This window comes from Siphateles boraxobius, unplaced genomic scaffold, assembly GCF_051911475.1.
Source record: "Siphateles boraxobius isolate OS27281-9 unplaced genomic scaffold, OSU_SipBor_1 19, whole genome shotgun sequence".
Classification (NCBI taxonomy): Eukaryota; Metazoa; Chordata; class Actinopteri; order Cypriniformes; family Leuciscidae; genus Siphateles; species Siphateles boraxobius.
This window is the reverse complement of record NW_027508799.1, coordinates 5,911,807-5,921,680: the sequence shown is the minus strand read 5'-3', so window position 1 is coordinate 5,921,680 and position 9,874 is coordinate 5,911,807. Positions and strand designations below refer to the sequence as shown.

The 9,874-nt window shown below is 44.6% G+C and overlaps 16 non-coding genes across 16 annotated transcripts; all 16 read right to left on the bottom strand.

Moving 5' to 3' along the window:
- Window positions 1–1,584: 1,584 nt before the first annotated feature.
- On the bottom strand, window positions 1,585–1,656 carry trnaq-cug (transfer RNA glutamine (anticodon CUG)). The gene has a single exon. It is a non-coding gene; the product is annotated as a tRNA-Gln (tRNA).
- Window positions 1,657–5,683: 4,027 nt separating this feature from the next.
- trnaq-uug (transfer RNA glutamine (anticodon UUG)) lies at window positions 5,684–5,755 on the bottom strand. Its single transcript has one exon. It is a non-coding gene; the product is annotated as a tRNA-Gln (tRNA).
- A 240-nt stretch (window positions 5,756–5,995) lies between these two features.
- trnai-aau (transfer RNA isoleucine (anticodon AAU)) lies at window positions 5,996–6,069 on the bottom strand. Its single transcript has one exon. It is a non-coding gene; the product is annotated as a tRNA-Ile (tRNA).
- Window positions 6,070–6,157: 88 nt separating this feature from the next.
- Window positions 6,158–6,229, bottom strand: trnap-agg (transfer RNA proline (anticodon AGG)). Its single transcript has one exon. It is a non-coding gene; the product is annotated as a tRNA-Pro (tRNA).
- Window positions 6,230–6,662: 433 nt separating this feature from the next.
- Window positions 6,663–6,734, bottom strand: trnaq-cug (transfer RNA glutamine (anticodon CUG)). The gene has a single exon. It is a non-coding gene; the product is annotated as a tRNA-Gln (tRNA).
- Window positions 6,735–6,938: 204 nt separating this feature from the next.
- Window positions 6,939–7,010, bottom strand: trnaq-uug (transfer RNA glutamine (anticodon UUG)). Its single transcript has one exon. It is a non-coding gene; the product is annotated as a tRNA-Gln (tRNA).
- Window positions 7,011–7,100: 90 nt separating this feature from the next.
- trnaf-gaa (transfer RNA phenylalanine (anticodon GAA)) lies at window positions 7,101–7,175 on the bottom strand. The gene has a single exon. It is a non-coding gene; the product is annotated as a tRNA-Phe (tRNA).
- A 92-nt stretch (window positions 7,176–7,267) lies between these two features.
- Window positions 7,268–7,340, bottom strand: trnai-aau (transfer RNA isoleucine (anticodon AAU)). The gene has a single exon. It is a non-coding gene; the product is annotated as a tRNA-Ile (tRNA).
- Window positions 7,341–7,930: 590 nt separating this feature from the next.
- Window positions 7,931–8,002, bottom strand: trnaq-cug (transfer RNA glutamine (anticodon CUG)). Its single transcript has one exon. It is a non-coding gene; the product is annotated as a tRNA-Gln (tRNA).
- Window positions 8,003–8,206: 204 nt separating this feature from the next.
- On the bottom strand, window positions 8,207–8,278 carry trnaq-uug (transfer RNA glutamine (anticodon UUG)). The gene has a single exon. It is a non-coding gene; the product is annotated as a tRNA-Gln (tRNA).
- Window positions 8,279–8,368: 90 nt separating this feature from the next.
- Window positions 8,369–8,441, bottom strand: trnaf-gaa (transfer RNA phenylalanine (anticodon GAA)). Its single transcript has one exon. It is a non-coding gene; the product is annotated as a tRNA-Phe (tRNA).
- Window positions 8,442–8,534: 93 nt separating this feature from the next.
- Window positions 8,535–8,607, bottom strand: trnai-aau (transfer RNA isoleucine (anticodon AAU)). The gene has a single exon. It is a non-coding gene; the product is annotated as a tRNA-Ile (tRNA).
- Window positions 8,608–9,197: 590 nt separating this feature from the next.
- trnaq-cug (transfer RNA glutamine (anticodon CUG)) lies at window positions 9,198–9,269 on the bottom strand. Its single transcript has one exon. It is a non-coding gene; the product is annotated as a tRNA-Gln (tRNA).
- A 204-nt stretch (window positions 9,270–9,473) lies between these two features.
- Window positions 9,474–9,545, bottom strand: trnaq-uug (transfer RNA glutamine (anticodon UUG)). Its single transcript has one exon. It is a non-coding gene; the product is annotated as a tRNA-Gln (tRNA).
- A 90-nt stretch (window positions 9,546–9,635) lies between these two features.
- Window positions 9,636–9,708, bottom strand: trnaf-gaa (transfer RNA phenylalanine (anticodon GAA)). The gene has a single exon. It is a non-coding gene; the product is annotated as a tRNA-Phe (tRNA).
- Window positions 9,709–9,801: 93 nt separating this feature from the next.
- On the bottom strand, window positions 9,802–9,874 carry trnai-aau (transfer RNA isoleucine (anticodon AAU)). The gene has a single exon. It is a non-coding gene; the product is annotated as a tRNA-Ile (tRNA).

The following is a 9,874-nucleotide window of genomic DNA, read 5'->3' as shown; positions in this document are numbered from 1 at the left end:
CTCCTCCTCCCCCAAAATGCTGCTGACCAGATAGCAGGCATACCCCAGTGAGTTCTCCTGCAGCCACAGGAACCTCTGACCCTGGTGTGTCCCGAACTGGATCTTGCAGTGAGCCAGAACCAGGAACTGGTCTCCAGGATTCCCTCCATTCTGCCTCACAAAGGCAGTGGCCTCAGCCAGGACCTCCTCCTTACACCTGGCCCTCCCTGCCAACACGATCTCCCTCCTATTGGCCTCCTCAGTTGGCCCCATAAGGAGTCGACCCTCAGAGGTTCTTCTTAAACCGGGTATGCATACATAATCTGAAAGGACACAGGCATAAACAGAACGTTACATAGCTGTCATATTCCAACTGAAAGTATTTTACTACAGCATTTGTTTTTTATGTAATTAATTATTATAATATTATAATAATTAATGATTATTATTATTATGAGCATAAGCATTATTGTTTTTTATACAACTGTGAATCACTTGGAATTGCCTTGTGTACAAATTGTAAATAGTGTGATGAACTTATTAATAAGAAAATAAATAACACTTCTTGGTACAATCTTGCTGGTATCATGCCATGCTTAAATCATTTTGTTTTGTTTAGCTTTTGTGGCAGAGATTACTAAGAAACACCAAATATAACATAAAGGCGTTTATGACAATTCATAATAATATGATCATCAAACAGATCTAAAACTTAAAATGGTATATCAAATCGTTTTGGTATATCTTTTATAACATAGTTGAGAATCATTTGTTGAAGCAAAAAACACTTGTTTTTGCCTATTCATGTCTTTTTAAATATGTATAACATAGTATTTAAAAAGATAACATAAATATGTATACCGGTGTATAACATAGTATAGTATTACATATATGAATTAAACTTTTTTTTTTAAAGGTTTTAGTAAAAATCTTCTTGTGCTCAAAATAATGTAATGAATGACACAAAAAAATACTAAATTAACAACAGCAAAAAATGGTTTAAGGAGGATATAGCTTAATTGGCGGTCGGCTAATTATCTTGACAGTAGTGACATGTTTTTTACTGTATATCATGGTAAAGTTGCAGGTTCACATGTACAGAAGAAAACGTGTGCTATTATACGCTAGCTAGCTTTATTGGCATGTTTAATTGTCTAAAAACAAACACTGTTTATGAATAAATAATGATCGATTATACAGTCGTGAAGAATAGACTTACCTGTTGGAAAGATTGCAAAGATGACGATAATAATAGCGGTCGCCGATTGGTCAAAAGTAAGCCACAGGAGAGAAAGGCGATTGGTCAAAAGTAAGCCACAGGAGAGAAACACGATTGGTCAAAAGTAAGCCACAGGAGAGAACGCGATTGGTCAAAAGTAAGCCACAGCAGAGAAACACAATTGGCTTACGTGGGCTTACTTTGGCTCAATCGGTAGGAAGCAGTAGGCGCAAGCGAGAGGTAGCGGGATCGATGCCTAAATTCTCCAGTGCTGTCCATCCTTTTTACGCCCCCATCAAGGGGCACTCCCTAGATGAGCTCTTGCGGCTCAGTGCTGCCGAAAAAGTTTTTTTGAACGAGGTACTGCACACATTCCTGGCAAAAGCAGGTCCCACCGAGATTTGAACTCAGATCGCTGGATTCAGAGCCCAGAGTGCTAACCATTATACCATGGAACCTTGGCGTGTGTCAATTTTTCCCATGAGCATCAGAGATTTAAGTCATTGAGTCCAGAAGCACAATAGCAAGGAGCAAATGAAGCCTTTGCTTTTTAAGCCCTCTCCCAACTGAGCTATTTCGGCCAGATACTTGTGCGGTTTAGCCAGCAGGGATGTCTGGGAGACCGCCCGTGATTTTCGAGAAGAGCAGAGCGAAGGTCCCAGAGAGAAAATGAGTGGCCCGTACAGGGACCGAACCCGCGACTTTGGCGTTATTAGCACCACGTTCTAACCAACTGAGGTAGCCAGCCTCTCTCTGGCACATTTTATCCCCAATTTTTCAGAAATATCCTGGTTGCACTAATCAGGCTGAAGAGATTAAAAGCAAAGCCTAATATTCTTTTTTTTTCAAATGTTCATCACTCTTATTCCCGGATTGATTACTTTATGCTGGATAACGATTTCATTTCTAGAGTTCAGTCTTGTGCATATCAAAGTAGTATTATATCGGACCATGTTCCTCTTACTCTTGATTTGAGGGCCTTTTGAGAAGAACTAGGAGTGTTTTTTATGAAAGTGGGGAGAAATCCGGGAAAGTTTTAGCTAATAAGCTGCGAGGGCTACGTGCAAAACAAATTATAAATGGTCTTCGTCTAGATAACGGGGAGGTCACAACTGATCCAAATACTATTAATGACAAGTTTAGAGATTTTTATTCTACTTTGTATACATCTGACTCCTCTTCGCAGGGGGATATCGAAGATTTTCTCGACCGACTAAATGTCCCCACGTTATCCTTGGATGTTCGTAACCTTTTAGAAGTACCGATTACTCAGGAGGAAATGGCGGTTGCTATCTCATCTCTACAATCTGGCAAAACCCCGGGACCTGACGGCTTTCCGTCAGAATTCTATAAAAAATTCTCAGTTTAACATGTTCCTTTTTTGACATCTGTTTTTTCTGAGTCTCTTAAGACTGGGACTCTTCCCCCAACGTTAAATCAAGCCTGTATCTCTTTATTACTCAAAAAGGATAAAGACCCCTTAGACTGTGCGTCTTATAGGCCAATTTCTTTGCTCAACTGCGACGTTAAAATTTTAGCGAAGGTGCTTGCCTCTAGACTTGAAGATGTCCTCCCCACTATCGTCTTTCCTGATCAAACAGGGTTCATAAAGAATCGTCAATCATTTTTTAATATCCGCCGCTTACTCAATGTGGTATACTCTCTGAACCAGGCCATCCCAGAATGTGTTGTTTCTTTAGATGCAGAGAAGGCGTTTGACAGGGTTGAGTGGGAGTACCTTTTTTTAGTTTTGGAAAAATTTGGATTTGGCCCGATCCTTCTCTCTTGGATTAAATTACTCTATAGTACCCCTTCTGCAGTAGTCCTAAGCAATGGTCTGCACTCTAGGCCATTTAACTTGCACCGCGGCACTCGACAGGGCTGTCCGCTAAGCCCACTACTATTTGCCCTAGCTATTGAGCCTTTAGCAATCGCCCTACGCCAGAGTCAGCAGATCACTGGAATTACCCGTGGTGAGACCGTCCATAAGGTAACTCTATATGCAGACGATCTACTGCTTTTTATGTCAAATCCACAAACTTCTTTACCCGCAGCTCTATCCTTGATTGAGAATTTTGGTCGGTTTTCTGGTTATAGGCTTAATCTGCACAAGAGTGAATTTTTCCCAATTAACGAGGTAGTTACACAACTACAGTATTCAAACATACCACTGAAACTAGCAAAAAATAAGTTCACTTATCTCGGGGTCTGTATCACTCGCCATCATAAGCATCTTCTTAAACATAATTTTGGCATGCTTCTTGAACGGATTAAGAAAGATCTCTCTAAATGGTCCCCTATAAAGATTTCTCTCATTGGGCGCATTAATTCTATTAAAATGGTGGTGCTTCCTAAATTTCTTTATCTCTTTCAGTGTTTACCTTTATTTATTCCCCTGTCTTTTTTTAAGTCTTTGGACTCTGTTATCTCTTCTTTTATTTGGAATGGTAAGCACCCTCGCTTACGCAAAGCATACCTTCAGAGGCCTAGATGCAATGGTGGTATGTCCTTACCCAATTTTAAGTTTTACTACTGGGCAGCTAACATACGAAATACACTTTATTGGTGGCATTATCACCTTTTGCCCAATAGACCGTCCTGGGTGGACATGGAAATAAATGCTTGCATCTAAACTACAGTCTACCTCTTATATTCCGGTCGATTGGCCAGTGGTGAAACACTCGTTGAGGATTTGGATCCAATTCAGGAAGTCATTTGGTTTTAGGGACCCCTCTCTTCTTAGCCCTGTGTTCCGTAATCATTTTTTTTCGCCCTCAATGCAGGATGGTTCATTCAATAGTTTTTCTCAAAAGGGGATAAAATGTTTCAAAGACTTATTTTTGGATAATGTATTTGCTTCCTTTGAACAATTGGTATCACGTTTTGGTCTTACCAAGTCAGATTTCTTTAGAGTCTTGCAAGTAAGACATTACGTTAAGTCACTTATACCAGACTTCCCAGCGATGCCCTCCAAAAATCCTTTGGATAGGTTCCTTTAATGTAATACATTGGCCGAGGGCTCAATTGCTACTATTTACAATTTAATTATCAATCTGGCATCTTCATCCCTGGATAACATTAAGAGAGCTTGGGAGGAAGACCTTGACAGACCACTCTCCGAAGACACCTGGAACTGTGTCCTTAAACAGGTCCACTCATCGTCAATGTGTGCTCGGCATTCACTTATACAGTTTATAGTTGTACACAGAGCTCATATATCCAAAGTTCAACTAGCTCGAATGTTTCCTGGTACTAGCCCTATGTGCAATAGATGTCAATGTACCGAGGGAACGTTAACTCACATGTTCTGGACATGCCCCAAATTAGAGCGTTACTGGCGTTCGATATTTCACACCCTTTCTGTGGTTCTTCAGCATAGATTAGAGCCAGAACCTCTGGTGGCATTATTTGGAGTTGCCCCAGAGGACGTATGGTTGTCAGCATCAATGTGTAAAGTCCTTGCTTTCTCTTCCCTACTTGCACGTAGAGCAATATTATTAAAGTGGAAAGATCCCTTGCCACCCACTCATACTCAATGGATTAGAGATATGATGTCCTGTCTCTGCCTCGAAAAAATTAGATATTCCCTGAGAGGATCAGAAAAACAATTTTTTAAGATGTGGCGATCTTTTCTTGACTATGTCGATACGTCTATTTGAATAATGCCACTACTATTGTTTTTATTTTTTTTCGTTTTTTATTTTTTTTAATTTTTTTAATTTTTTTATGTATTTGGTTGGAGGTTTATATTTGTTAGCATGTTTGTAAATATTGTATGTATGCTCGGTTCTTACAATTCCATTTTGAAGTAATGGATAGTATGGGCATCATTTTTAAATTGAATGGTGAGGGGTGGGGGGTTGTAAATGTGATTTATATTGTAAAAATCAATAAAAACAAACTTTGAACTAAAAGCAAAATCTAATAATGGGCTCTTCCAGGATTTGAACCCAGGACCTCTCGCACCCTAAGCGAGAATCATACCCCTAGACCAACGAGCCGAAACATACGTCCTCTTTGCTGCTGCCGGGCCGCAAACATTTCAGCTTGTATGGCTTAAAGCACAATTTTTTAATTAATCTACAATTAAAAGGTAGCCAGTGCAAAGTTGCCAGCACAGAGGAAATGCGGCCTCTTTTTTGTGGTCATTGCTAAGGATCGCGCCTCGTCTTTGTCTTTGAGAACGATGGACACCTTCTCTCCAAATGGTAGGGCGCTAGCTTAGCATGCGAGAGGTAGCGGGATCGATGCCTGCATTCTCCAGTGCTGTCCATCCTTTTTACGCCCCCCTTCAAGGGGCACTCCCTAGATGAGCTCTTGCGGCTCAGTGCGGCTCCTTGCAATAGCAAGGAGCAAATGAAGCCTTTGCTTTTTAAGCCCATGTTTCCCCAATTCCGACTCGGTTTGAGAGTGCCAATTTCACTGCCACGTCAGCAGTTGCGCATCACCTCTGTTTTTTCCCTCCCATCCGCAAAGAACCTAAAAAGGTTCCACCGAGATTTGAACTCGGATCGCTGGATTCAAAGCCCAGAGTGCTAACCATTACACCATGGAACCAACAGACCCTGCTAGCTGGCTGTCTGAGAGGGTGAGCGATGAGGCTTGGTGGAATCAGGTAGACGTGCTTCCTCTGCCGAAACGCGGGACTGAACCAGGGACCTTTAGATCTTCAGTCTAACGCTCTCCCAACTGAGCTATTTCGGCCAGTTATTTGTGCGGTTTAGCCAGCAGGGATGTCTGGGAGACCGCCCGTCATTTTCGAGAAGAGCAGAGCGAAGCTCCCAGAGAGAAAATGAGTGGCCCATACGGGGATCGAACCCGTGACCTTGGCGTTATTAGCACCACGCTCTAACCAACTGAGCTAACCGGCCTCTCTCTGGCACATTTTATCCCCAATTTCTCAGAAATATCCTGGTTGCCCTAATCAGGCTGAAGAGATTAAAAGCAAAGCCTAATATTGGGCTCGTCCAGGATTTGAACCCGGGACCTCTCGCACCCTAAGTGAGAATCATACCCCTAGACCAACGAGCCGAAACGTACTTCATGCCTGCTGCTGCCGGGCCGCAAACATTTCAGCTTGCATGGCTTAAAGCGCAATTTTTTGATTAAATCTACAATTAAAAGGTAGCCAGTGCAAAGTTGCCAGCACAGAGGAAATGCGGCCTCTTTTTTTGTGGTCATTGGAAATCACGCTGCAGCACCTGCACACGTGCTAGGGATCGCGCCTCGTCTTTGTCTTTGAGAGCGATGGACACCTTCTTGCCATCATCGAGGGGAATTAGCTCAAATGGTAGAGCGCTCGCTTAGCATGCGAGAGGTAGCGGGATCGATGCCTGCATTCTCCAGTGCTGTCCATCCTTTTTACGCCCCCCTTCAAGTGGCACTACCTAGATGAGCTCTTGTGGCTCAGTTCTGCCGAAAAAGTTTTTTCGAACGAGGTACTGTACACATTCCTGGCAAAAGCAGATCCCACCGAGATTTGAACTCGGATCGCTGGATTCAGAGCCCAGAGTGCTCACCATTACACCATGGAACCTTGGCGTGTGTCAACTTTTCCCATGAGCACCAGAGATTTAAGTCATTGAGTCCAGAAGCACGATAGCAAGGAGCAAATGAAGCCTTTGCTTTTAGGCCCATGTTTCCCGAATTCCGACTCTGTTTGAGAGTGCCAATTTCACTGCCACGTCAGCAGTTGCGCATCACCTCTGTTTTTTCCCTTCCTTCCGCAAAGAACCTAAAAAGGTTCCACCGAGATTTGAACTCGGATCACTGGATTCAAAGCCCAGAGTGCTAACCATTACACCATGGAACCAACACACCCTGCTTGCTGGCTGTCTGAGAGGCATATAGCGATGAGGCTAGGTGGAATCATGTAGAGTAAAAGAGGCGCACGTGATTCCTCTGCCGAAACCCCGGGATTGAACCAGGGACCTTTAGATCTTCAGTCTAACGCTCTTCCAACTGAGCTATTTCGGGCAGGTACTTGTGTGGTTTAGCCAGCAGCGATGTCTGGGAGACCGCCCGTCATTTTCGAGAAGAGCAGAGCGAAGGTCCCAGAGAGAAAATGAGTGGCCCGTACGGGATCGAACACGCAACCTTGGCGTTATTAGCACCATGCTCTAACCAACTGAGCTAACCGGCCTCTCTCTGGCACATTTTATCCCCAATTTCTCAGAAATATCCTGGTTGCCCTAATCAGGCTGAAGAGATTAAAAGCAAAGCCTAATAATTGTCTCATCCGAGATTTGAATCCGGGACCTCTCGCACCCTAAGCGAGAATCATAACCCTAGACCAACGAGCCGAAACATACGTCCTCCTTGCTGCCGGGCCGCAAACATTTCAGCTTGCATGGCTTAAAGCGCAATTTTTTGATTAAATCTACAATTAAAAGGTAGCCAGTGCAAAGTTGCCAGAACAGAGGAAATGCGGCCTCTTTTTTTGTGGTCATTGGAAATCAAGCTGCAGCACCTGCACACGTGCTAGGGATCGCGCCTCGTCTTTGTCTTTGAGAGCGATGGACACCTTCTTGCCATCATCGAGGGGAATTAGCTCAAATGGTAGAGCGCTCGCTTAGCATGCGAGAGGTAGCGGGATCGATGCCTGCATTCTCCAGTGCTGTCCATCCTTTTTACGCCCCCCTTCAAGTGGCACTACCTAGATGAGCTCTTGTGGCTCAGTTCTGCCGAAAAAGTTTTTTCGAACGAGGTACTGCACACATTCCTGGCAAAAGCAGATCCCACCGAGATTTGAACTCGGATCGCTGGATTCAGAGCCCAGAGTGCTCACCATTACACCATTGAACCTTGGCGTGTGTCAACTTTTCCCATGAGCACCAGAGATTTAAGTCATTGAGTCCAGAAGCACGATAGCAAGGAGCAAATGAAGCCTTTGCTTTTAGGCCCATGTTTCCCGAATTCCGACTCGGTTTGAGAGTGCCAATTTCACTGCCACGTCAGCAGTTGCGCATCACCTCTGTTTTTTCCCTTCCTTCCGCAAAGAACCTAAAAAGGTTCCACCGAGATTTGAACTCGGATCACTGGATTCAAAGCCCAGAGTGCTAACCATTACACCATGGAACCAAAACACCCTGCTTGCTGGCTGTCTGAGAGGCATATAGCGATGAGGCTAGGTGGAATCATGTAGAGTAAAAGAGGCGCACATGATTCCTCTGCCGAAACCCGGGATTGAACCAGGGACCTTTAGATCTTCAGTCTAACGCTCTTCCAACTGAGCTATTTCGGCCAGGTACTTGTGTGGTTTAGCCAGCAGCGATGTCTGGGAGACCGCCCGTCATTTTCGAGAAGAGCAGAGCGAAGGTCCCAGAGAGAAAATGAGTGGCCCGTACGGGATCGAACACGCAACCTTGGCGTTATTAGCACCATGCTCTAACCAACTGAGCTAACCGGCCTCTCTCTGGCACATTTTATCCCCAATTTCTCAGAAATATCCTGGTTGCCCTAATCAGGCTGAAGAGATTAAAAGCAAAGCCTAATAATTGTCTCATCCGAGATTTGAATCCGGGACCTCTCGCACCCTAAGCGAGAATCATAACCCTAGACCAACGAGCCGAAACATACGTCCTCCTTGCTGCCGGGCCGCAAACATTTCAGCTTGCATGGCTTAAAGCGCAATTTTTTGATTAAATCTACAATTAAAAGGTAGCCAGTGCAAAGTTGCCAGAACAGAGGAAATGCGGCCTCTTTTTTTGTGGTCATTGGAAATCAAGCTGCAGCACCTGCACACGTGCTAGGGATCGCGCCTCGTCTTTGTCTTTGAGAGCGATGGACACCTTCTCTCCATCATCGAGGGGAATTAGCTCAAATGGTAGAGCGCTCGCTTAGCATGCGAGAGGTAGCGGGATCGATGCCTGCATTCTCCAGTGCTGTCCATCCTTTTTACGCCCCCCTTCAAGTGGCACTACCTAGATGAGCTCTTGTGGCTCAGTTCTGCCGAAAAAGTTTTTTCGAACGAGGTACTGCACACATTCCTGGCAAAAGCAGATCCCACCGAGATTTGAACTCGGATCGCTGGATTCAGAGCCCAGAGTGCTCACCATTACACCATTGAACCTTGGCGTGTGTCAACTTTTCCCATGAGCACCAGAGATTTAAGTCATTGAGTCCAGAAGCACGATAGCAAGGAGCAAATGAAGCCTTTGCTTTTAGGCCCATGTTTCCCGAATTCCGACTCGGTTTGAGAGTGCCAATTTCACTGCCACGTCAGCAGTTGCGCATCACCTCTGTTTTTTCCCTTCCTTCCGCAAAGAACCTAAAAAGGTTCCACCGAGATTTGAACTCGGATCACTGGATTCAAAGCCCAGAGTGCTAACCATTACACCATGGAACCAAAACACCCTGCTTGCTGGCTGTCTGAGAGGCATATAGCGATGAGGCTAGGTGGAATCATGTAGAGTAAAAGAGGCGCACATGATTCCTCTGCCGAAACCCGGGATTGAACCAGGGACCTTTAGATCTTCAGTCTAACGCTCTTCCAACTGAGCTATTTCGGCCAGGTACTTGTGTGGTTTAGCCAGCAGCGATGTCTGGGAGACCGCCCGTCATTTTCGAGAAGAGCAGAGCGAAGGTCCCAGAGAGAAAATGAGTGGCCCGTACGGGATCGAACACGCAACCTTGGCGTTATTAGCACCATGCTCTAACCAACTGAGCTAACCGGCC